This window comes from Hemiscyllium ocellatum, chromosome 28 (assembly GCF_020745735.1).
Source record: "Hemiscyllium ocellatum isolate sHemOce1 chromosome 28, sHemOce1.pat.X.cur, whole genome shotgun sequence".
Classification (NCBI taxonomy): domain Eukaryota; kingdom Metazoa; phylum Chordata; class Chondrichthyes; order Orectolobiformes; family Hemiscylliidae; genus Hemiscyllium; species Hemiscyllium ocellatum.
In genome coordinates, this window is record NC_083428.1 from 3,626,573 (window position 1) to 3,649,848 (window position 23,276).

General features: G+C 43.3%; 1 protein-coding gene across 4 annotated transcripts in view; it reads left to right on the forward strand.

The window, feature by feature from the left end:
* The first annotated feature begins 576 nt into the window (after positions 1 to 576).
* Positions 577 to 23,276, forward strand: part of LOC132828788 (cAMP-specific 3',5'-cyclic phosphodiesterase 4C-like) — a 331,268-nt gene continuing 308,568 nt past the window's right edge. For 3 of the 4 annotated variants that reach the window (XM_060845876.1, XM_060845880.1, XM_060845879.1), the window contains exon 1: positions 577 to 731. The gene's annotated coding sequence lies outside the window, so the exon portion shown is untranslated. The remainder of the gene's footprint in view (positions 732 to 23,276) is intronic. The other variant, XM_060845877.1, reaches the window with a different exon arrangement.

Consider the following 23,276-nt stretch of genomic DNA (forward strand, 5'->3'; position numbering starts at 1 on the left):
CTCAGGAGGTTATCACTCTCCAAACCCGTGACTGTACTGAGGAAGGGTCACTGGACCTGAAATGTTAACTCCGCTTTCTCTCCACAGATGCTGCCTGACCTGCTGAGCTTTTCCAGCAATTTCTGATTTTGCTTATGACCTCTTCCATGTAGAAGGACAAGGGAAGCAGACATATGGGAATACCACTCCCCTCCAAGTCACTCACCATCCTGACTTGGAAATTTATCGTCGTTCCTTGACCCACCACATACATCCATTTAGTGAAGAATTAGTTTACCCTTCCTTGCTGCGAGGGGGTGTGCACTGAGGAGCTAGGGTCTGCTGCTGGTTGTCTTGCTCAGTAAAAAGCAAAAGTAAATTCCAGCTGATAAACCCGTCTAGAATATTTTCCTCTGCCCTTCTGGTTAATGACATTTTGCAGAGTGTGACTCAGAAAGAGTTAACCTGATGTTGCTGATACTGTGTAATTATCAAGCACTTTCCACGGAATGGGATTACATCGGTGCACACATTCAGATTTGTGAGGCTCTGGGGGCGGGTTGTTCTCACTTAGAAAGCTGGTGAGCCACAAACTCAGACCAAGCACCGACTTGCTTGCTGAAGTTTCAGCATGACTCACAGAGAAGGTAGAAGCTGAGAAAGAGAGAACATTCAATAATTGGGAGGGTTCTCAAACTCAAGAGAAAACGGTGCGTTATCAGTAAACTCTTCAAACAATTGGAGTCCAGACGGTAGGAAAATATCATTAACTTGTAAAAACTTTTTAAACTCATGAGCTCCCTCAGTGTCGGTTGAAGTGTGTAATGCTGTGTTCTCTTTGACTGGCATTGTAATTTACTGCAGTTCATTTCTTTGTGAGGTAATATTTAGGAGTTTAAAGAGTGATTTTCATAGTACATGAGGGATAAAATCTAATTGGAGAAAATGCAGAACAAAGAGGATTCATTTCAGCTGATGTAAAAACAGAAATTGCCGGAAAAGCTCAGCAGATATGGCAGCCCTGTACTGAGGAAGGGTCACTGGACCTGAAACATTAACTCTGATTTCTCACCACAGATGCTGCCAGACCTACTGAGCTTTTCCAGCAATTTCTGTTTTTGTTTCTGATTTTCAGCATCTGCAGTTCTCTTGGTTTTTTCCTCATTTCAGCTGACATCAGTAAACTGCAGGTTTGTAACCATCAAAAGAGATCTGAGCTCTTCCAGATACAGGAAGGTCGAGCAGTGGCTTGTCAGAGGTCTTTCATGGAAGTTTTTTCAGGCTGATGTAGTGAAAGTGTTTCCACCTGTGTGGGCTGATCAGATTTAGGGGCCAACACTATGAGACTGTCACTAAAATAACCAATAGGGTAGAGAGATTTCACCTGAATTGTATGAGAGCACTGAGATTGTGGAACCCACTCCAAAAAGGACTGGTCAAGGTCATTAGTACCAATACCTTGAAGGGGAAGCTGGGTGGACACAAGAAGGAGAGAAGAATAGAAAGATGAGGTGAGATTGGAAGGTAGTTTAAGAGGTACAGAAACACTGGTCTGTCCCAGATGGACTGAATGGCCTTCACTCTGCTGTAAATTTTCTGCAGTCATGTGGAATTTTCTGCTACTTGGAACTCCAGTTAATAACAATAAAAAAAATTGCATAGTGTTTTAAATCCAAAAACTACCTAATAGTACTTCACAGGAGCATGGTAAAGGGAAATATTATATTGGATCAAGTGATGAGATAATAGGACAGTAACCCAAAAGCTTACTAAAACAGGTAGGTCTGAAGGGGAGGGGGGAAGAGAGAGAGAGAGAGAGAAAAAGCGCGAGAGAGAGAGGTTAGAGGAGGGAATTCCAGAGCTTCAGGTCTAAGCAGCTGAAGGAGTGTAGAGATGGAAATCTGAAAAGTTGAAGCGGCTGGAATCAGAGGGGTACAATTATTCTGAGGGCCATAGTGTTGGAGAAGATGGCAGAAGTATGGAGGGGTGAGTTCACAGACAGATTTGATGATGTGAATGAGAATTCTAAGGCCGAGATATTGCTTAAGGAGGAGCCAATGTTGGGCAGCACATGCAGGGGGTGCTAGGTGAATGAAACTAGTTACAGTGAAGGAAATGGGCAACTTAGTAATGGATGACCACAAGTTGACATTGGAATAGTTGGATCTTGATGTAACAAAGACATGATTGAGGTTTTCAATAGCAGGCAAACTGGGGCAGGAATGGAACTGTTTCACTGCCAGAACTTTAAGCATTAAATGACCTTATTTTTAAAAACAGTTTTCTTTCAGTCAATCAATCATGTTCCCCTTCAGAATATTAGTGTCCTCCATGATTCTGACAGGATAGATGCACCACCCAGTTAAATATACTAGAAATGCCTCCCACACTATCAATGCCCTGGAGATGTTGACATTTTGTAGGAGCTGTGATTAGTTTCAGTTTCTTCTTCACCACCCCCTGATCATCAGCTGGAAATTGCATGTGTCATAGGAAGGCAGGGCTGGGCTTGACAGTGAGGACCAGCCACAATTAAACAGCTTGCCAAGATTCATTATCTGGATGGGCACTTGAAGGAAGTCAGGGCAGTTGCATGTGGAATCCGAATGCTGGTGAGGGTTTTGCCTGAAGGGATTTTGAGAGAGAATGAGTAAGACTGTAAAGGGTTTCCCACTAATGCTTTTCCCAGACATTGCTGATTGTAATGTTAAGAAGTGTGAGACATGGTGAGGAGTAGGGTCCCAGTCTGTGCAGATCAGTAGCACGTTGAAGAGATACTCATTCATATTGAGAGTTAACAGCAGAATATAGCTGCCTAATGGTCTAGTGAGATGTATTTCTTTGACATGTCCACGTTGCAGTTTCCTGGTGTGAATTGGGTGGAGCTGGAGAGAGAAGAAAGACCCACTGTGCTAGCTCACCGTCACATCATCAACAAGGAAATCAGGTCACATCTGTAAAAGCAATAAACAGCCCAGAAACACAGGTCTCTCATAGTGTTGGTGAACAGATCAAATCTCTTCATGGTCTCTCTCTCACCTGCCACCTCCTCTATCCACGTGATCCAATGAGATTCCTTCAGGTCCTACCTCATACAGATCCCTGATTTCCATCACTCACCATTGGCTTCTGTTGCCTTTTTCCTAAACTTTGAGATTCCCTCCCTAAACTCCATCCTCTCTCTCTCTCTCTCTCTCTCTCTCTCTATCTCTCTCTCTCTATCTCTCTCTATCCCTCTCTCTCTCCTCTTTGCAACTCTCATTAAAGCCGCCTTCCTTGATTTAGCCTGGATGTCTCCCGACATGATTCTTTCTAACTTTTGCTTGGTGCTCACTTCAAGTTAGGTGATACATAAATTCAAGGTATTGTTTTTATTATGTGAATTATTAGAGTCAGTCAGAACAATTGTAGTTAGTTTACTCAACCTGCTTGGACCTTCCTTGGTCCAGGTGGGACTAGGACCTGGCTCTCCTGACCCAGAGGTACAGACACTACAATGTCCTACAAAGCCTATTTAGAGCAGCTGCTGTCATTGGATTTGATGTTCCTGGATGCTAAAGTGGGACAATCAGATAGGTCCCCAGGTGACATTATAGAAATTTCTAAAATACTGAGGAATGTGGATAGGAGTAATGATACTTGTCTTTTCCCGAGGATGGGGATTTCAAGGCTACGGGGCCCATTTCTAAGATGAGAGGAAAGAGATTTAAAAAGGACATGCAGGGCACATTTTCTACACAGAGTGTGGTTTGTGTATGGAGTGAACTTCCTGTGGAAGTGATAGATGTGAGTACAGTTACAATGTTTAAAAGACATTTGAATAAGTTCACAAATAACAAATGTTTGGAGGGATATGGACTAAGTACCGGCAGATGGGACTAGTTCAGTTTGGGATTAGGTTCGGCATGGTCTGATTAGACCAAAGGGTCTGTTTCTGTGCTCTATGACTCTGACTTTATAAGGACCAAAAAAAAGAGAGATATAGAGTCACAGAGATGTACAGCACGGAAACAGATCCTTCGGTCCAACCTGTCCACGCCAACCAGATATCCCAACCCAATCTAGTCCCACCTGCCAGCACCCGGCCCATATCCCTCCAAACCCTTCCTATTCGTTTACCAATCCAAATGCCTCTTAAATGCTGCAATTGTACCAGCCTCCACCACTTCCTCTGGCAGTTCATTCCATACACGTACCACTCTCTGAATGAAAAAGTTGCCCCTTAGGTCTCTTTTATATCTTTCCCCTCTCATCCTAAACCTATGCCCTCTAGTTCTGGACTCCCTGACCCCAGGGTAAAGACTTTGCCTATTTACACTATCTATGCCCCTCATAATTTTGTAAACCTCTAGAAGGTCACCCCTTTGTCTCCGACACTCCAGGGAAAACAGCCCCAGCCTATTCAGCCTCTCCCTGTAGCTCAAATCCTCCAACTCTCGCAACATCCTTTTAAATCTTTTCTGCACCCTTTCAAGTTTCGCAACATCTTTCTGATAGGAAGGAGACCAAAATTGCACACAGTATTCCAACAGTGGCCCAACCAATGTCCTGTACAGCCGCAACATGACCTCCCAACCCCTGACCAATAAAGGAAAGCATACCAAACATCTTTTTCACTATCGTATCTACCTGTGACTCCACTTTCAAGGAGCTATGAACCTGCACTCCAAGGTCTCTTTGTTCAGTAACATTCCCTATGACCTTACCATTAAGTGTATAAGTCCTGCTAAGATTTGCTTTCCCAAAATGCAGCACCTCGCATTTATCTAAATTAAACTCCATTTGCCGCTTCTCAGCCCATTGGCCCATCTGATCAAGATCTTATTGTAACCTGAGATAACTCTCTTCGCTGTCCACTATACCTCCAATTTTGGTGTCATCTGCAAACTTACTAACTACTGTATACCTCTTACGCTCACACCCTAATCATTTATGTAAATGACAAAAAGTCGTGGACCCAGCACCGATCTTTATGGCACTCCACTGGTCACTGGCCTCCAGTCTGAAAAACAACTCTCCACCACCACCTCCTGTCTTCTACCTTTGAGCCAGTTCTGTATCAAAATGGCTAGTTCTCTCTGTATTCCGTCAAATCTGACCTTGCTAATCAGTCTCCCATGGGGAACCTTGTCGAATGCCTTACTGAAGTCCATATCGATCACATCTACCACTCTGCCCTCATCAATCCTCTTTGTTACTTCCTCACAAAACTCAATCAAGTTTGTGATATGGACTGAAAGCATTAAATAATGAGGACAGTTTATTTAAACTGGGCTTGCATTCCCTTGTGACAAACTGTTTGTTGTTTTAGTTTTGCATTCCCTTGTGTTTAGAGGTTTGTTCAGTGGGAGGTAGTGGTGGTTAGGATTTGGGTTATACCAATCCGAGCAATACCATTTCTGTCAGTGTATCCCTTTCACTGACTGTGGGCTGATACTAGGTAAGGTCTCAATCTCCCCTGAGGTGACTGGCCACAGCTCCATTTCATCAGGAGGACCCACTGGAGAGCTCTCACAGCTGGTTGGTATCTGCATTCAGGGACACAGTCCTCTTTCAAGGATCATGCATTGTTCCTGGCACCATGCACTCTTGCCTTTAATCTTTCATGTGGTGAGGGTGTTGCTCTTGAGGGCAGCACCTGCTCAGCTATTTCTGAGGGTGGTTAAGAGTTAGCCACATTGCTGTATGTCTGGAGTTATGTGTCGGCCAGACCAGGTAAGGGAGGCAGATTTCCTTCCCTAAAGATTATTGGGGAGCCACATGAGATTATCCAACAATCAATTATAGTTTTGTGGACATTATTCCAGACTGATTAACCAAATTTCAATTCCACCAGCTGCTAAATTGGGATTTAAACCTATATTATTGTAGGACACTAGTATTCCAAAGGAACTGCAGCTACTGGAAATCAGAAACAAAAACATAAATTGTTGGAGAAATTCAGCAGGTCTGACAGCATCTGTGGAGAGAAATCAAGGTCAATTCTTTGAGGAAGGGTCACTGGACCTGAAACATTCACTCTGATTTCTCTCCATGGATGCTGCTAGAGCTGCTGAGATTTTCCAGCAATTTCTGTTCTGGTACCATTAGAATTACAAGCTTGGTGGTATTATCACTACGAGGAGAAAGTGAGGACTGCAGATGCTGGAGATCAGAGCTGAAAATGTGTTGCTGGAAAAGCGCAGCAGGTTAGGCAGCATCCAAGGAGCAGGAGAATTGACGTTTTGGCCATAAGCCCTTGGATGCTGCCTGACCTGTTGCGCTTTTCCAGCAACACATTTTCAGCAGGTATTATCACTACGCCTATACCTCCCCATAGAAGTGAGCTCATCAACATCCTGGGCATCACCATTGACCAGAAACTGAGCTGAATCACCTATGTCAGTTTCTGGCTACAAGAGCAGGTCAGAGGCTGAGAATCCTGCAGTGAGCAACTCCCCTCTTGACTCCCCAAAGCCTGTCCACTGTCTACTAGAGTAAAAAATGAGGTCTGCAGATGCTGGAGATCACAGCTGCAAATGTGTTGCTGGTCAAAGCACAGCAGGCCAGGCAGCATCTCAGGAATAGAGAATTCGACGTTTCGTGCAATAGCCCTTCATCAAGTCAGGAGTGTGGTGGAATACTCTCCACTTGCCTGGATGGGTGCAGGTCCAACAACAGTCGAGAAGCCTGACATCATCCAAGACAAAGCAGCCTGATGATTGACATCGCATTTAATGAATTCAACATTCAGTCTCTCCACCACCGACGCACAGTTACAGCAGTGTATACTGACTACAAGATGCACTACAGCAACTCACCAAAGGCAACACCTTCAAAACCTGAAACTGCTACCATCTAGAAGGATGAGGGCAGCATATTCAGGAAACACCCACACCTGCATATTTTCCTCTGACTCACTCACCAATCTGACTTGGAAATATATCATTGTTCCTTCGTTATCGCTGGAACAAAATCATGGAATTCCCTCCTTTAGCACCATTGTGTGTGTCCCTAAACCCCTCAAATGTCATGGTCCAGGAGCAGTTCTCGCCCACTTTCTCAGTTAGGCCAGGCCAATAAATGTTGGCTTCGTCAGTGACGACTGATCAAACGATTGATTGAAAAAGAATCTGTTAGGAAAGGCTGTTAAAGGTTTGGGATCTAAAGTAGAGAAAGTTAAGACACAAATCAGACATGATCTTAATCAAATGGCAGCGGCCTGGCCCCCTCCAAATCCGAAAGGAGAAAGGAACAGTTTTCCACAATTTACTTCCAACGCATGTCACACAAACTGTTATTAGTAAAAAGCCAACAAGGAAGGGAGGGGAGGTTTTGAAAGGTCAACTCTCTTTCCCTGCTAGTACTGAGTGATTACTGTGTGGTAAATACGAGCAGGCTGTTTGGACTAAGAATGATTAACTTGGAAGAATTTCAATTTGTTGTTTTTCATGGATATGATCAATATCTTAATATGGTTATTTGATGGCTAGGAACAATTCAGAATATTGCTGATAAAAAACATGTTGTCAAATCTTTTTATCTCTCACTCACCAGGACAATTCACAAGAATACCAAATAAAGGGAAAATGACATTTATACTAAATGATAGGAGAGTGCTAATTGCTTGGCAAGGACACTCTGATAGAGGGGTTGCCATAGAGATTACACCAGTTAATAATGACAGATAGTCAACTGCCAATTTCTTTTCTGATGTAAATGAAGTTTGCCCTTTAAATTGGTTACCTTTTGTAAATTGATCTGATGTAAATAGGATGAAAAGCTTTGACAAAATGCATCTTTTTCCAGCAAAAGTCAAGTTAATATGGATCATAGTATAAAGGTGTGGTGCTGGTAAAGCACAGCATCTGAGGAACATTCCTGATGATGAACTTATGCTTGAAATGTCGACTCTCCTGCTCCTTGGATGCTGTGCTCTTCTAGCACCACACTCTCAACTCTGACCTCCAGTAGCTGCAGTCCTCACTTTCTCCCCCTTAATATGGATTATGGCAAGCAGAACTAAAACCTGGGTCTCCATTTTGACTGAGGATTGAATTGCTGGGCATGATGTACAGTTAGGTTACTCTGAGGCTAGTTACAATACCTTCTTCATCCAGCAAGTACACTTGAAATGCAGACAGTATGACTGTATTTCTGAGATGGGGCAAACAGAGAAGTATCAAATTGTGGTCAACTGAGTCAGGAAGCAAGGCTCCCTCTGCACTGTCCCTGCCAAACACTCCCAATGACAGGGACAGCATAGGGTTAGATACAGAGTAAAACTCCCTGTATTCTTTTAAATTAATAATAAACTGAAGGTAAAAATTCAGTGACACTGTCTCTATGAAACAGTCCCAGGACAGATACAACACAAAGTTAGATACGGAGTAAAGTTCCCTGCACTCATTTAACCTGAAAGTTAAGCTCTCTCTACACTGTCCCCATCAAACCCTCCCAAGCCAGGGACTGTACGGGGTTAGATAAAAAGAAAATCTCTCACTACTCTTTCAAACTAAAGGTAATGCTCTCTCTGCCCTTTTACCTCCATGCTGTCCCCATCAAACATTCCCAGAGCAAATGTGGCATGAGGTTGGGTATGGAATTAAGCCCCTTCTTCACAGTATGTATTGATTCACTCCTGAGGACTTTCTGCAATGGTGACCTCCTTGAACAGGACAGAGTGAGTGAGATGGGCAGTTGGAGTGGTTGTAGTATTTGTAACGATTGAGGTTTCTGTATATCTTGTGAAAGACTTTGCTTGATGTCAATCCATCCCAGTGGATAGCACACAGCTACCCCTATGTCAGAGCACTGTGAGTTCGATTCCCTGCTTTCCTTAAACTGAGCACAGATCCAGATTGACATTCCCAATGCAGTGCTGTGGGAATGCTGCAGGGTCAGATAAAAATACAATGCTGATGGCTACAACTAAAAGCAGAGGGATTCTCTCTCATGTCCCAGCCAATAGTTATCCCCAATTCAGCACCAGACAACGGACTGGCCAGATATTCACCTGGCCACAGCTCTTGGGATCTTGCTATGTTGAAATGTTGACCAATGTTGCAACTCTGGATCCTGAGTTGCTGAAATCCTGATGGCGGGTTTATGCCCGAAACATCAGTTCTCCTGTTCCTTGGATGCTGCCTGACCTACTGTGCTTTTCCATCACCACACTCCCGACAATGTTGCAACTCTTTTTATTTCACAGAAAGCACTTTGGAACTTGAGTTCTGAACGACATCTCCTCTCAGATGGGAGTTTGAAAGGTTGGAAGGTAACAGGACCAGCTTATCAGCCTTTCTAGTGGTTAACACACTGGACAGATCTGCTGACAGTGACCAGCACAGCAGCAGTTTTGCGTCATTGGGGGTGTTAAGGTGTTAAGTTGATTAACGACATTGTAACGTGAAGCCTGGTCTGTGTTTATCTTGATTTGTAGAAACCAAGTGGCAGTTAGTGCCTGACGGAGGAGAGGAATGTGAAGGAGGGAAAGTGAGATAGAGACTCCAATATAGAACATGAACATCAGCCGAGATTAGAAATGTATCTCGCTTTGTGATATTTTCTCTGTTGATGTTATTTTGTTGCAGCCAGCAATGAGAATCTGACCGTGGATGACTCGAAGCTGCTTAGCACATTCTGGTTTTAAAATGTAATCCATTGTTCAATCCAGTTGAAGGAATATGTAACAGTATTCTAAAACACTCCTAAAAATGTCAATAAACGTCTCTGAGTAACCACTTCAGATACTTGGTCACATAACTCAGACTGACAGCCCTTGGTGCCTTCACTGAGGTGGGGGAGGGCAGACCATTCCTCAGATGAGACATTGAGCCAATGCCTTTAATCCCTAACCTCCCCACCCCCCCACCCCCCTCAATTTGTAGGGAAGGTGTTATAAGATCCCAAAAGATCTTTTCAAAGAAGAGGGGAGGTGTTCTCGTAAGATATTGGAATAGAATCAGGCCATTCAGCCCATTGAGTTTGCTCTGCCATTCGATCATGGCTGATAGGTTTCTCAATCCCATTTTCTAGCATTCCCCCCTCCCCCATAACCCTTGATCTTCCTGCTAATCAAGTACATATCTATCTCTGTCTTAAAAACACCTACTGACTTGGCCTCCACAGCCCTCTGGGTAATCAGTTCCACAGATTCCCCACCCTCTGGCTGAAGAAATTCCTACTCATCTCAGTTCAAAAGGGTCATCCCTTCACTCTGAGGCTGTCCCCTCAGGTCCCCATCTCTCCTATCAGTGGAAAGATCTGTACATCTGCTGAACTCAGGCCGCTCAGTATTCTGTAAGTTTCAAACAGATACCCCCTCATCCTTCTAAATTCCATCAAATGCAGATCAAGAATCTTCAACCACTCCTCATATGACAGGGTCTCCATCCCCAGGATCATTCCTGTAAACCTTCTCTGAACCCTCTCCAAGGTCAGAGCATCTTTCTTTAGATATGAGGTTCAAAACTGTTCACAATATTCTTAATGTGGTCTGACCAGAGCCTTTATACAGCTGCAGCAGTATATCCCTGCTCTGGTGTTCTAGCCCTCTTGAAATATTGCATTTGCTTTCCTAACTGCCAACTGAAGGGCATGTTAACCTTATGAGAATCCTTTATCAGGTTTCTTAAGTCCCTTTGTGCTTCAGATTTCCAAAGCCTTTCACCATTTAGAAAATGATCTGTGCACCTATTCCTCTGACCAAAGTGCATACCCTCACACTTTCCCACTTTGTATTCTATCTGCCATTTCTTTGCTGACTCTCCTAACCTGTCCAAGTCCTTTTGCAGTCTAGATCAGAGTGGTGCTAGAAAAGCACAACAGATCAGGCAGCATCCAAAGAGCAGGAAAATCAATGTTTCGGGCAAAAGCCATTCATCAGGCCTCATTCCAGATGAAGGGCCTTTGCCCGAAACATTGATTTTCCTGCTCTTCGGATGCTGTCTGACCTGCTGTGCTTTTCCAGCACCACTCTAATCTGGACTCTAATCTCCAGCATCTGCAGTACCCATTTCTGCCAAGTCATTTTGCAGCCTCCCTGCTTCCTCAACATGACCTGTCCCTCCACCTATCTTTGTGTCATCTGCAAACGTAGCAACAGTGTGCTCAGCTCCTTCATTGAGAAAATTAATATGTAATGTGAATAGTTGTGGTTCCAACACTGACCACTCCAGAATTCCCCTAGTCACCGGCTACAATCCTGAAAAAGGCTCCTTTTTTCCCCACTGTCATCCTTTTACCAGTCAGCCAATCCTCTGTTTATGTCAGTACCTTGCCCCTAACACCATGGGGTCTTACTTTATTTTGCAGCCTCCTGTTATTGTTGGTCCACTATTTTCCTGCTAGGCTTCCCTTCCAATCAACTCTGGCCAGCTCCTCCCTCATTCTTTCTAGTTACTGTTACTCAGTTGTGATACTGTGACATCTGTTTCAGCTTCCCCCTCTCAAACTGCGGGGTGAGTTCTATCATATTATAGACTCTTACAGACCATAAGCTCCCTAAACAAGTGTGCCTCATTAAACATCACCAAATCCAGAGCGGCTGTTCCTCAGTGGGCTCTACCACAAGCTGCTCCCAAAAAAATCATGTAGACATTCCACAAATTCCTTTTCTTGGGATCCCTGGCAAGTCTGATTTTTCCCAGCCCACCTGCATATTGAAGTCCCCCATGATTATTGTAATAGTGCATTTCTTACATGCCTTTTTCTATTTCCTGATTTATTTTCTTTCCAACATCCTGACGACTGCTAGGAGGCCTGTACAGAAATCTCAACAGGATCTTTTCTCCTTTGCAGTTCCTCACCTCTCCCCATACAGATTCTATGCCGCCTGACTGTATATCACTTTAGGAGAAAGTGAGGACTGCAGATGCTGGAGACCAGAGTTGAAAAATGTGGTGCTGGAAAAACACAGCAGGGCAGGCAGCATCCGAGGAGCAGGAGAATCGACGTTTCGGGCATAAGCCCTTCTTCTGAAGAAGGGCTGTATGTCACTTTAGATTAGATTAGATTAGATTAGATTAGATTAGATTAGATTACTTACAGCGTGGAAACAGGCCCTTCAGCCCAACAAGTCCACACCGACCCACCGAAGTGCAACCTACCAACACCCATTCCCCTATATTTACCCCTTCACCTAACACTACGGGCAATTTAGCATGGCCAATTCACCTAACCTGCACATTTTTTGGATTGTGGGAGGAAACCGGAGCACCCGGAGGAAACCGGAGCAGACACAGGGAGAATGTGCAAACTCCACACAGAGAGTTGCCTGAGGCGGGAATTGAACCCTGGTCTCCGGTGTTTTGTATCTTACAAACTAGGTAACCTTGTCCCCTTTGTCCATCTGCCTGAGATTTCAATAGGATGTATATCCTTGGATATTCAGCTCCCACTCCTGATCCCCTTGCAGATTCTGAGATACCCATAACATCGTACCCACCAATTTCAATCTGCGCCAAATGCTCATTTAACTTGTTTCGTTTATTGGTGTTTCAGGGCCAACATTGAGCCCTCAGCCAGCATCACTAAAACAGTTTGTTTAGTTATTATCATATTGCTGTTTGTGGAATCTTGCTGTGTTGCTCCTGGCAACTGCATTTCTCACATTACAACAGCAGCTACACGTGACAAATGCTTCATTCAGTGAAAATGCTTTAGGATGTTACAATGTTCTGCTATATAAATGCAAATCATAGACTCATAGAGTCATAGAGATTTACAGCACAAAAAAAATCCATTTAGCCCATCAGGTCTACACTGGTCGAAAGCAACCACCTGATTATTCTATGTTCCTGCACCTAGCCTGTAGCTTTGGTATCACAAATGTACATTGTCACAAAGCTAGTGCCTTCTTTCCTAAAAGCTGTTCCTCGGCTCAAGGGGATTCTGTCTTTGATTTTTTTTTATTCAGAGAAGCAATAAACCGGGCCGATCTCCAATTAGTCTGGTTTGGTACAGAGATGAAAAAGGATTTGGAGAGATTTTGTTAATATGTAAACAGATGCGACTTTAGGCCAAAGTGGTCATGCTTTAGAAGTGATCTGTATAAAGAGAGGGGAGTGGTCAGCTCTCTAGCTGAGCTCAGCTGAGTTGTTTTTAGTTGAGTCTTGAACTGAGAAGTTCAACAGGGAGCTGTGTGGAAACTCTCTCTCTCTTTTCTGCCTTTCAATTTCAACCAGTAAGCATGTGTTCCATTTATACTGGATTTTAAAAGGAGTTTGCTTATTGGGACTGTTGTGTATATTTGGAACAGCATAATTACATCTAGCTGGATAGGTTGAGTTCTGTAGGGGTTCTTTGTTCTTTGTGTTTCATTGTGCGACTTTATGAATAAATTTTTGTCTGATTTAAAATCTAGTAGTCAACCTAGCTATCTTACTCTGGGTAATTTTCACTGTACACTTACTGAAATAAATTGCAGAGTTAGGTCTAGGCTGCCCACTTAAGAATGTTTTGATTGGTCTGGCCTAGTCCATAAGAACATCAAAATATTTCTTCAATGTGATGAGGGAGTGAGTTCCCGATTCCCACCCTCTAACTGAAAACGCTTTTCCTCACAACCGGTCTAAACCTCCTGTCCCTTACCTTAAATCTACCATCTCTCTTCATATCTCAAAGGAGAAAGTGAGGACTGCAGATGCTGGAGATCAGAGTTGAAAGTGTGGTGCTGGAAAAGCACAGCAGGTCAGGCAGCATCTGAGAAGCAGGAGAATCAACATTTTGGGCATATGGACATTTCCTTCATCAGGAATGTGGTGCTTATCTGGAGCTAATCACACAGCAAGTTTGGTCTCTCATTACATCCATCATTTAGTTATTCATTAATCCACTGACTCTCATACCAGTTCATTCCAAACATGTAACACACCTTTTCCAATGAAGTATGTACATTTTGTACAATATAGCCTGCTTGACTGGCATTATGTTCACAAACATCCATTCTCTTCACCACCGACGCTCATTAGCAACAGTGTGGACTATCAAAAGATGTACTGGAGAAATTCACCAAAGATTCTCATACAACACCTTCCAAACCCACAGCCACTTACATCTAGAAGTGATGTGGAGGTGCTGGCATAATACTGGGGTAGACAAAGTTACAAATCGCACAACACCAGTTTATAGTCCAACAGGTTTATTTGTAAGTATGAGCTTTTGGATCAAACTTAGCAACAGTGCCCTTGGTTCCTTCTTCTAGAACATTACACATTAATGTGAATAGTTGTGGTCCCAGCACTGACCACTGCAGCACTCACTAGCCACCAACTGATATCCTGAAAAAGACCCCATGCTTCTACTCTCTCTGCCTTCTGGCAGAAGTGTTGTGTGATTTTTAACTTTCATCTAGAAGGCAGTAGATATATAGGAACACCACCACACTCTCGTTCCCCTCCGAGCCACATACCACTCGATTTGGAAATACATTGCTGTTCCTTCACTGTCATTGGGTCACAATCATGGAATTCCCTCCCTAAGGACATTGTGGGTCTACCTACAGCAAATAGACTGCAACAATTCAAGAAAGCAGCTCACCCCCACCTTCTCAAGGGGCAACTGAGGATGAGCAATAAATGCCCTCCCAGCCAGCGAGGCCCGCATCCCACAAATGAGTTAAAAATATCTACAGATATATACACATATGTAGGGCAGCACGGTGGCTCAGTGGTTAGCACTGCTGCCTCACAGCACCAGGGACCTAGGTTCGATTCCTGGCTTGGGTGACCGTCTGTGTGGAGTTTACACATTCTCTCCGGGTGCTCCGGTTTCCTCCCACAATCCAAAGATTTGCAGGTTAGCTGAACTGGGCAGGCTAAATTGCCCATAGCGTTAGGTGTGTTAGTCAGGGGTAAATGTGGGGAGATGGGTCTGGGTGGGTTACTCTTCGGAGGGTCGGTGTGGACTTGTTGGGCCGAAGGGCCTATTTCCATACTGTAGGGAATCTAATCTAGTTACTTTAAAATGTGGGAACTGCAGAAAGAGATAGTAAATAGTTGAGTCAAAGGGAATTTGAGTTACCACCCGCATTACCAACTCCACCTAAAATGTAATCAATTGGGATGTAGGTCAAGAGAACCTGGGCAAGTGGGACATTAATAATTGGGAAAATGATATTGGACATGTGATCAGGAGGTTATAGATCCTTTATTGTTGGCTTGAGGGGATCTGCATCACTCATTATTCTTGCACTTCAAGTTGTGGTTCCTCTTCTACACACATAACAACAAATGTTTGGAATAAACTCCAGATAGAATAATGAAGACAAACCAAACTTCAACCATTGAAGAAAGATTTGAATGAAACATTAGGGTCTCTCAAAGATGGAGTCATACAACACAGAAACAAATCCTTCGGTCCAACTTGTCCAAGATGGCTGAATTAATGAACCGACGATTCTGTGCGACTTGCAGAAGTGATGGATGCTAGAGGGAGGTTACTGGGACTGCCAGTCTTTACACAGACTCACTGCAAGAATGGGTTTTCTGTCCAGAATCAACACTACCTTCTTGATAAAACCTATTTCATAACCGACAGCTTATAAATGAAGCTGCAATTTGTAGAACAACACAATGTTCCATCTCAAACCTTGGTGTAAACCTTAAATACAGCATCAATTACCAAGAAATCCAGAAATCTTTGGAAAATTGTGAAAAGTAAACACATTAAAAGCCATCTAAAGGGAGAATGATTGTAGCATAATGGGATGTGAATATATTAGTTATGAGCATGTTTACAATGGCACTGATATCAACAGAGCAGATTAAGTGAAACATATGAGCAAGACTCGAAGAGGAGCAGGAGGGCATTGTCCTGGAGACCTGTTGGCTATGTAATGTATATTATTGTCTAGACATAGGATTTTAATGATTTACTGAGGGGAAGAGAGACTTGCTGTAAGTTAAGAGCAAGGCAGCGATGCAAAGAAGTCAGAGTGGTAGCAGTGCATTGCATGTAACCTTGCACTGCAGACCCCAATAGCAAAGAGAACACAGACGTTACTGAATCCAGGAAAGGACAACCATTCAGACTGGAATTAATGGGAGAACCACAATCCATGGACACAGCTGCAGCAGCCTAAAGCAACATTACTACAGAGTTCTCTCAAAACAATGGCTAGTTTGGAAAACATGCTGGACGTGGGGAAATATAATTTTATTTTGAGGGAGGCAATGGCCTAGTGCTATATTTGCTGGATTGTTAATCCAGAGACCCAGATAATATTCTGGGGACCCAGGTTCAAATCCTGCCACGGCAGACTGTGGAATTTGAATTCAATAAACATTTGGAATTGAGAATCTAATGATGACCATGAATCCATTGTCAATTGTTGGAAAACCCATCTGGTTCACTAATATCCTTCAGGGAAACTGCCATTCTTACCTGTGACTCCAGACCCACAGCAATGTGTTTGACTCTTAACTGCCCTCTGGGCAATTAGGAATGGGCAATAAATGGTGGACTAGCCAGTGACATCCTCATCCCGTGAATGAATAAAACAAATTGGGAAAAGAATGAATGGGATATGATTAACTGGCTATGGATACCTTAGCAAGTTGGCTTGTGGGACGTAGATGAGTGAGTAATCCTGGTGACTTCAGTGAAGCTGTAACCCACTGATTACATCCCCAACCGAACAGTCTCATTACAACAATCTCATTACAGTCCTGGTCAGGTAAGGATACATTGTAACCATTCCAGTCCAGTTTTCATTAGACTGAGAAGTGATTTTTACACAGTTATTGGAACCCAGATCATGAACACTGGAATTGGGAAGAGATCAGAGGGTGTCGGTGGGGACGGAGCTGGTAACATTTCTCTTCTAGCTAGTTTAATATCAGCTCTTATTATTTCAATAAATAAGTCACATTTCAGCAATGTCCTGATCATCTCAACCATGCCCACGACAATGTGATTACTATCTCGATATTTCTCTCCCACAGTTTCCACCATCTAGAATAGAGGCTATCAACCATACCCTGGCAGTGACTGAGTTCATTATTCCTTTCAGGACAAATTGGAATCCAGGCTGGTTCTGATAATTAACTTATTGAGACCAGTAACATTACCTGAAATGTTAAAGTCATGCTTTTTGAGCCCATTTCCCAAAGACTTTAATCTGTTCCTGAGATTTTGAATTTCTGCAAGTCAATAAAATATTACGGAGCACTCTGCAGGAACATGACTGGTGCTAAAAGGCCAAAAGGGAGCTATTGGTATGTCTGCTGAAAACCATTGATGTAGCTGCAGTGGAGACAGTGTAGGGGAAGCTTTACTCTGCAACTAATCCTATGCTGTCACTTTCGTGGAAGTTTGATAGGAACAGTGTAGATGGAGCTTTACTCTGTATACAACCCTATGCTGTCTCTGTTCTGGGAGTGTATGATGGGGACAGTGTAGAGTGAGCTTCACTCTGTATCTAACCCTATGTTTGACACTGACACTTCTGTTAAAATATTAAATGCCATATTTCTATTTCAATCATTGAAAGATGTCCTAATGTTATTTATTAATTGTAGATTTATTGTGTTTAACTACATGCAGGCATTTGACATCAACTAGGGTTTCAATTGAACCAATAACAAGCAACACTAGCTGAAATTGCAGTTTGGTTGAATTTGAAGTTTCTTGTTTCATTCCATGTATAAGCACAAAGATTAGCTCGAATACCATCCTTCACGAAGTGGCTTTGTGTATATTCAACAAATGAACATTGACAATCTTCTGGGATGAAGAATTCTAACAACTCTCCATCTCAGTCCTAAATAGAGTCATAGAGATGCACAGCATGGAAACAGACCCTTCGGTCCAACTCATCCATGCTGACCAGATATCCTAAACTAATCTAATCCCATGTCATGCACTTGGCTGATATCCCACCAAACCCTTCCTATTCATACACCCATCCAGATGCCTTTTAAATGCTGTAATTGTACCAGCCTCCACCACTTCCTCTGGTAGCTCATTCCATACATGCACTATCCTCTGCCTGAAAAAGTTGCCCCTTAGGTCTCTTTTATATCTTTCCCATCTCACCCTAAGCCTATGCCCTCTAGTTTTAGACTCCCCACCCTAGGAAAGTGTCTATTTGTCCTATCTATGCCCCTCACGATTTTATAAATCTCCATAAGGTCACCTCTCAGCCTCCGACGCTGTAGGGAAAACAGCCCCAGTCTATTCAACCTCTCCTGTAGCTCAGATCCTCCAACCCTGGCAACATCCTTGTAAATCTTTCTGAACCCTTTCAAGTTTCACATCATTCTTCTGATAGGAAGGAGACCAGAATTGCACACAATATTCCCAAAGTGACCAAACCAACATCCTGTATAACCACAACATGACCTCCCAATTCTTATACTCAATGCTCTGTCCAATAAGGGAAAGTATACCAAATGCCTTCTTCACTGTCCTATCTACCTGCGACTCCACTTTCGAGGAGCTATGAACCTGCACTCCAAGGTCTCTTTGTTCAGCAACACTCCCCACGACCTTGCCATTAAGTGTATAGTTCCTGCTCTGATATGCTTTTCCAAAATGCAGCATCTCACATTTATCTAAATCACACCCCATCTGGAACTTGTCAGCCCATTGGCCCATTTGGTCCAGATACTGTTGTAATCTGAGGTAACCCTCTTTGCTGTCCACCTCCAATTTTGGTGTCATCTGCAAACTCACTAACTATACCCCCTATGTTCACACCCAAATCATTTATATAAATATGAAAAGTAGAGGACCCAGCACCGATTCTTGTGGGACTCCACTGGTCACAGGCCTCCAGTCTGAAAAACAATGCTCCACCACCACCCTCTGTCTTCTACCTTTGAGCCAGGTTTGTATCCTAATGGCTAGTTCTCCCTGTATTCCATGAGATCTAACATTGTGAACCAAACTGTCATAGGGAACCTCGTTGAACGCCTTACTGAAGTCCATATAGTTCACGTCCATCGCTCTGCCCTCATCAATCCTCTTTGTTACTTCTTCAAAAAACTCAATCTAGTTAGTGAGACAGGATTTCCCATGCACAAAGCCTTGTTGACTATCCTGAATCAGTCCTTGCCTTTCCAAATACATGTACATTCTGTCCCTCAGCATTCCCTCTGACAACTTACCCACCACTGAGGTCAGGCTCACCAGTCTATAGTTCGCTGGCTTTTCCTTACACCTTTCTTAAATAGTGGCACCACATTAGCCAACCTCCAGTCTTCCGTCACCTCACCTGTGAATATCAATGATACAAATATCTCAGTAAGAGGCCCAGCAATCACTTCTGAAAATGTGTTGCTAAGAAAAGCTCTGCAGGTCAGGCAGCATCCAAGGAGCAGGAGAATCGATGTTTCGGGCATGAGCCCTTCTTCAGAATTCCTGAAGAAGGGCTCATGCCCGAAACGTCGATTCTCCTGCTCCTTGGATGCTACCTGACCTGCTGAGCTTTTCCAGCAACACATTTTCTGCTCTGATCTCCAGCATCTGCAGTCCTCACTTTCGCCCAGCAATCACTTCCCTAGCTTCCCACAGAGTTCTAGAGTACAGCTAATCAAGTCCTGTGGACTTATCTACTTTTATGCGTTTCAAGACATCCAGCACTTCCTCCTCTGTTATATGGACATTTTTCAAGATGTCACCATCTATTTCCCCACATTCAATAATCTTCCATGTCTTTCTCCACAGTAAACCCTGATGTTCAGGACTGAGAATTCTGAAGACTATACATTTTGAGTTTCATCTCTGGACCTGGGTCCATGTTATAGGCTGACACTCCTATTGCAGAACAGAAGGGGCACTGAAGTGTCACAGGACTATCCAGTCAGTTCATCTACAATGGGATGGTTGCGTTATTGTGCAACCACGCGTTATAGAAAAATCACATGTTAGAAACAGCGCTTAAAGTGTTGGCAATGTAACCGTGTTATAGCCAACATGTGTTTTAAAAGTTCATGCTTTAGAAAAAGCATCTGCAATTCGTCAATTGCACTATAGGGAATTAGCATTTACAAAACGCATGTTGTAACAGAACCACATGTACTGAGGGAGTGTCTCATTGTTGGAGGCTCAGTACTGTGAGAGCGGCGCACTGTCGGAAGGTCAGTGCTGAGGGAATGCTGCACTGTTGGAGGGACGGTGCTGAGGGAGTGCTGCGCTGTCGGAGGGTCAGTGCTGAGAGGGTGCCGCACTGTTGGAGGGTCCGTGCTGAGGGAGTGCTGCACTGTCGGAGGGTCAGTGCTGAAAGGGTGCCACACTGTTGGAGGATCCGTGCTGAGGGAGTGCTGCACTGTCGGAGGGTCAGTGCTGAAAGGGTGCCGCACTGTTGGATGGTTCGTGCTGAGGGAGTGCTGCACTGTTGGATGGTTCGTGCTGAGGGAGTGCTGCACTGTCGGAGGGTCCGTGCTGAGGCAGCGGGGAATGTCGGGGAGTCAGTGCTGAGGGAACGGGGAATGTCGGAGATTCAGTGCTGAGGGAGTGCCGCACTGTCAGAGGTGATTTTGATGAAATGGTTATGTTTTGCCTATTCCTGAATTTTTGTGTTTTTTTGACAATATATGTGTTCAGCAACCAATTATTGACATTTTGCAAGTATTGGACGCTGAGAAAAGGAATGTTTTTTCTGCTCTTCCTTGTGTTTTACCTTTCTGCCTCAGTTCTTTGTTAATTTATGGTGTTAGAGCTTGGAACTCGTGATGAAATGAGAGAGAATTTTCAGTGCTTGACTGAAGACAGGGAATGTGGAAGGAAAGAAGAGGAGGATTGTGCAGAGAATTCTTTAACGTGTTCAAACACGGTTCTTTGCCTGAAGCAATTTTTTGAAAAACCTACTGGAAGCACATAGCAACCTCATGTCTGTAAGTGGAATTACCATGTAAACATTCCAAATGCAGATCCTTCCCCAGAATTGCCAGATCTCAGATTGAGGAGTTAAACTGAGACCTATTCAGCTGAAAATGCAGAAGGTACAACAGATGCTGTTGGTGAAGGGAGGCCGTGTACGGATGGCAGTCCTCTCCAGTTTCCGGGGACCAGTATTCATTCCTTCCCTAACCTTTGTTGAGGAAGAAGAGCACTCTGTCATTATGTTATTGCGGTTTGTGGGATCTTGCTGTGCAAACTGACTGCCACATTTCCTGCACTACCACAGAGAACACCCTTCAAAAGTACCTCCGTGACTGTAAAATGCATTGTGATGTTCAGAAGTCATGTCAGGTGCTCTATAAATTCAAGACTGACTTCTTTCTTAACATGTGTCCACAGAGGTGGTTGTAGAGAAAGTTGTGCAAACTGAAAAATACAGTTTGTTTGATTAACTCAATGTGATTTACTGTGGTGAATAGATTCCAATGAACATGAGCATAACACCAACCATTTTAGATCAAAAGAACAGAACAGACCATGATTTAAATGATGCAAAGCACAGAATAAATTGATTTGATTTGATTTATTATTGTCATAAACAGTGAAAAGTTTTATTTTCCATGCAGTACAGAGAGTTCATACCGTACAAAAAGCATAGTGTTATTGAACAAAGCAAAGAATAAAAAGTTACAGCTTCAAGGAAGGTGTACAAGAAGTGAGGTCAACATTAGATTTGAAATTTGAGAGGTCTATTCAAAAGCCTTTGCTGCAATAAAGAAAATAAAGGGGTTACTTGTTCTTCGTTGGCTGGAATTTGAAAGAGGTTTCTCTTTGAATTCTAATAATGCTGCACAAGGCAGATAGAGTCACAGAGCCATAAAGGTCTGCAGCATGGAAACAGGCCCTTCAGCCCAACCTGCTCATGCTGCCCAGTTTTACCATTTAAACCAGTTCCATTTGCCTGCATTTGGTCCATATCCCTCCATATCTCTCCATACCTATCCCATCCATGTTCCTGTGTAAATGTTTCTAATGCAGGACAAAATGTTTTCCCCAGCTGGTGACTCAGGGACAGACTCAGGGTAGAAACAGACCATCTCAGGTTGAGATAAGGAGAAATTTCTTCACTTGGAAGCTGGTGAATCTTTGGAATTCTGTATCCCTGAGGGCTGTGGAATGTTAATCATTGAGTATGTTCAAGACTGTGATTAATAGATTTCTACTTATGAATTACTTCAAGGGATATGGGGATAGCAAAGCAGAATGGCTCTGAGGTAGATGATCAATCATTGTCTAGAATGACAAAACAGGCTCAAGGGGCTGAATGGCCTACCCCTGCTTCAGTGCTCACTCATTAGGATAGATATATCGGGGCATTTCACATTAATGGACATCTCCAAAACAACGGGACATAATCTTGAAGTCTGAGCCAGACCCATGTGGGAGATAGTTTCGGAAATATCTCTTCAATATGAGAGAGAGTTAAAATAGATATGGGGGGCAGTTTTTTTCGTGCAGAGGGTGGTTCGTGTGTGGAATGAACTTCCTGAGGGTGTGGTAGATGTGAGTACAGTTACAATGTTTAAAAGACATTTGGATAAGTACATGAATAGGAAAGTTTTGGAGGGATATGTTTCATTTGGGATTATGTTCGGCTTGGATTGGTTTGACCAGATGGTCTGTTTCTGGTTATATGACTGTATGAATGGTGGTGGAATCCTTTCCACTAAAAGCAATAGATGCTATTGCTTATTAATCATTTGAAATACTAAATGAAGTACTCAATGAAATGCAAAAGGCAAGGAAATGCAGAGGAGCTGTCAGATCTTGGAATGCTTATCCATAAATCCCTGAAGGCAGTAGGACAGGTTAAGAAAGTGTATGGGACACTTGCCTTATTAATAAAGGCATAGAGTGTAAGAGCAAGGACATCATGTTGGAGCAGTACAGAACTTTGGTTTGGTCACAGCTGGAGTAGTGTGTGCAGTTTTCATTACAGTACTATAAGAGGGATGTGATTACACCGGAGGGGATGCAGAGAAGATTCACCAGGATGTTGTCTGGGTTGGAGCATTTCAGTGATGAAGAGGCTGGATAAGCTCGAGGTGTTTTATTTGGAGTAGAGAAGGCTGAGGGGGAATCTGATAGAGCTGGATAAGATTATGAAGGGAAAGGACAAGGTGGATAGAAAGCAGCTAATCCCTTTAGTCAAAACATCTAAAACAAGGGGCACACTTTAAAAGTGAAAGACAGACAGGCTGTTTAGAGGGGATATGAAGAAAACCCTTTCTCATCTACAGGGTGGTGAGGGTCTGGAACGCATTGCCTGAAGCGTAGTTGAGGTAGGGACCTCACAATTTTTAAAACATTCTTGGATGCGCACTTGAAGGTGTCTTAACATTCAAGGCTGTGGGCCGAGAGCAAGGATGTGGGACTGGTGTAAGTATTAGTGTATCTTTGGCAAGGTCGAT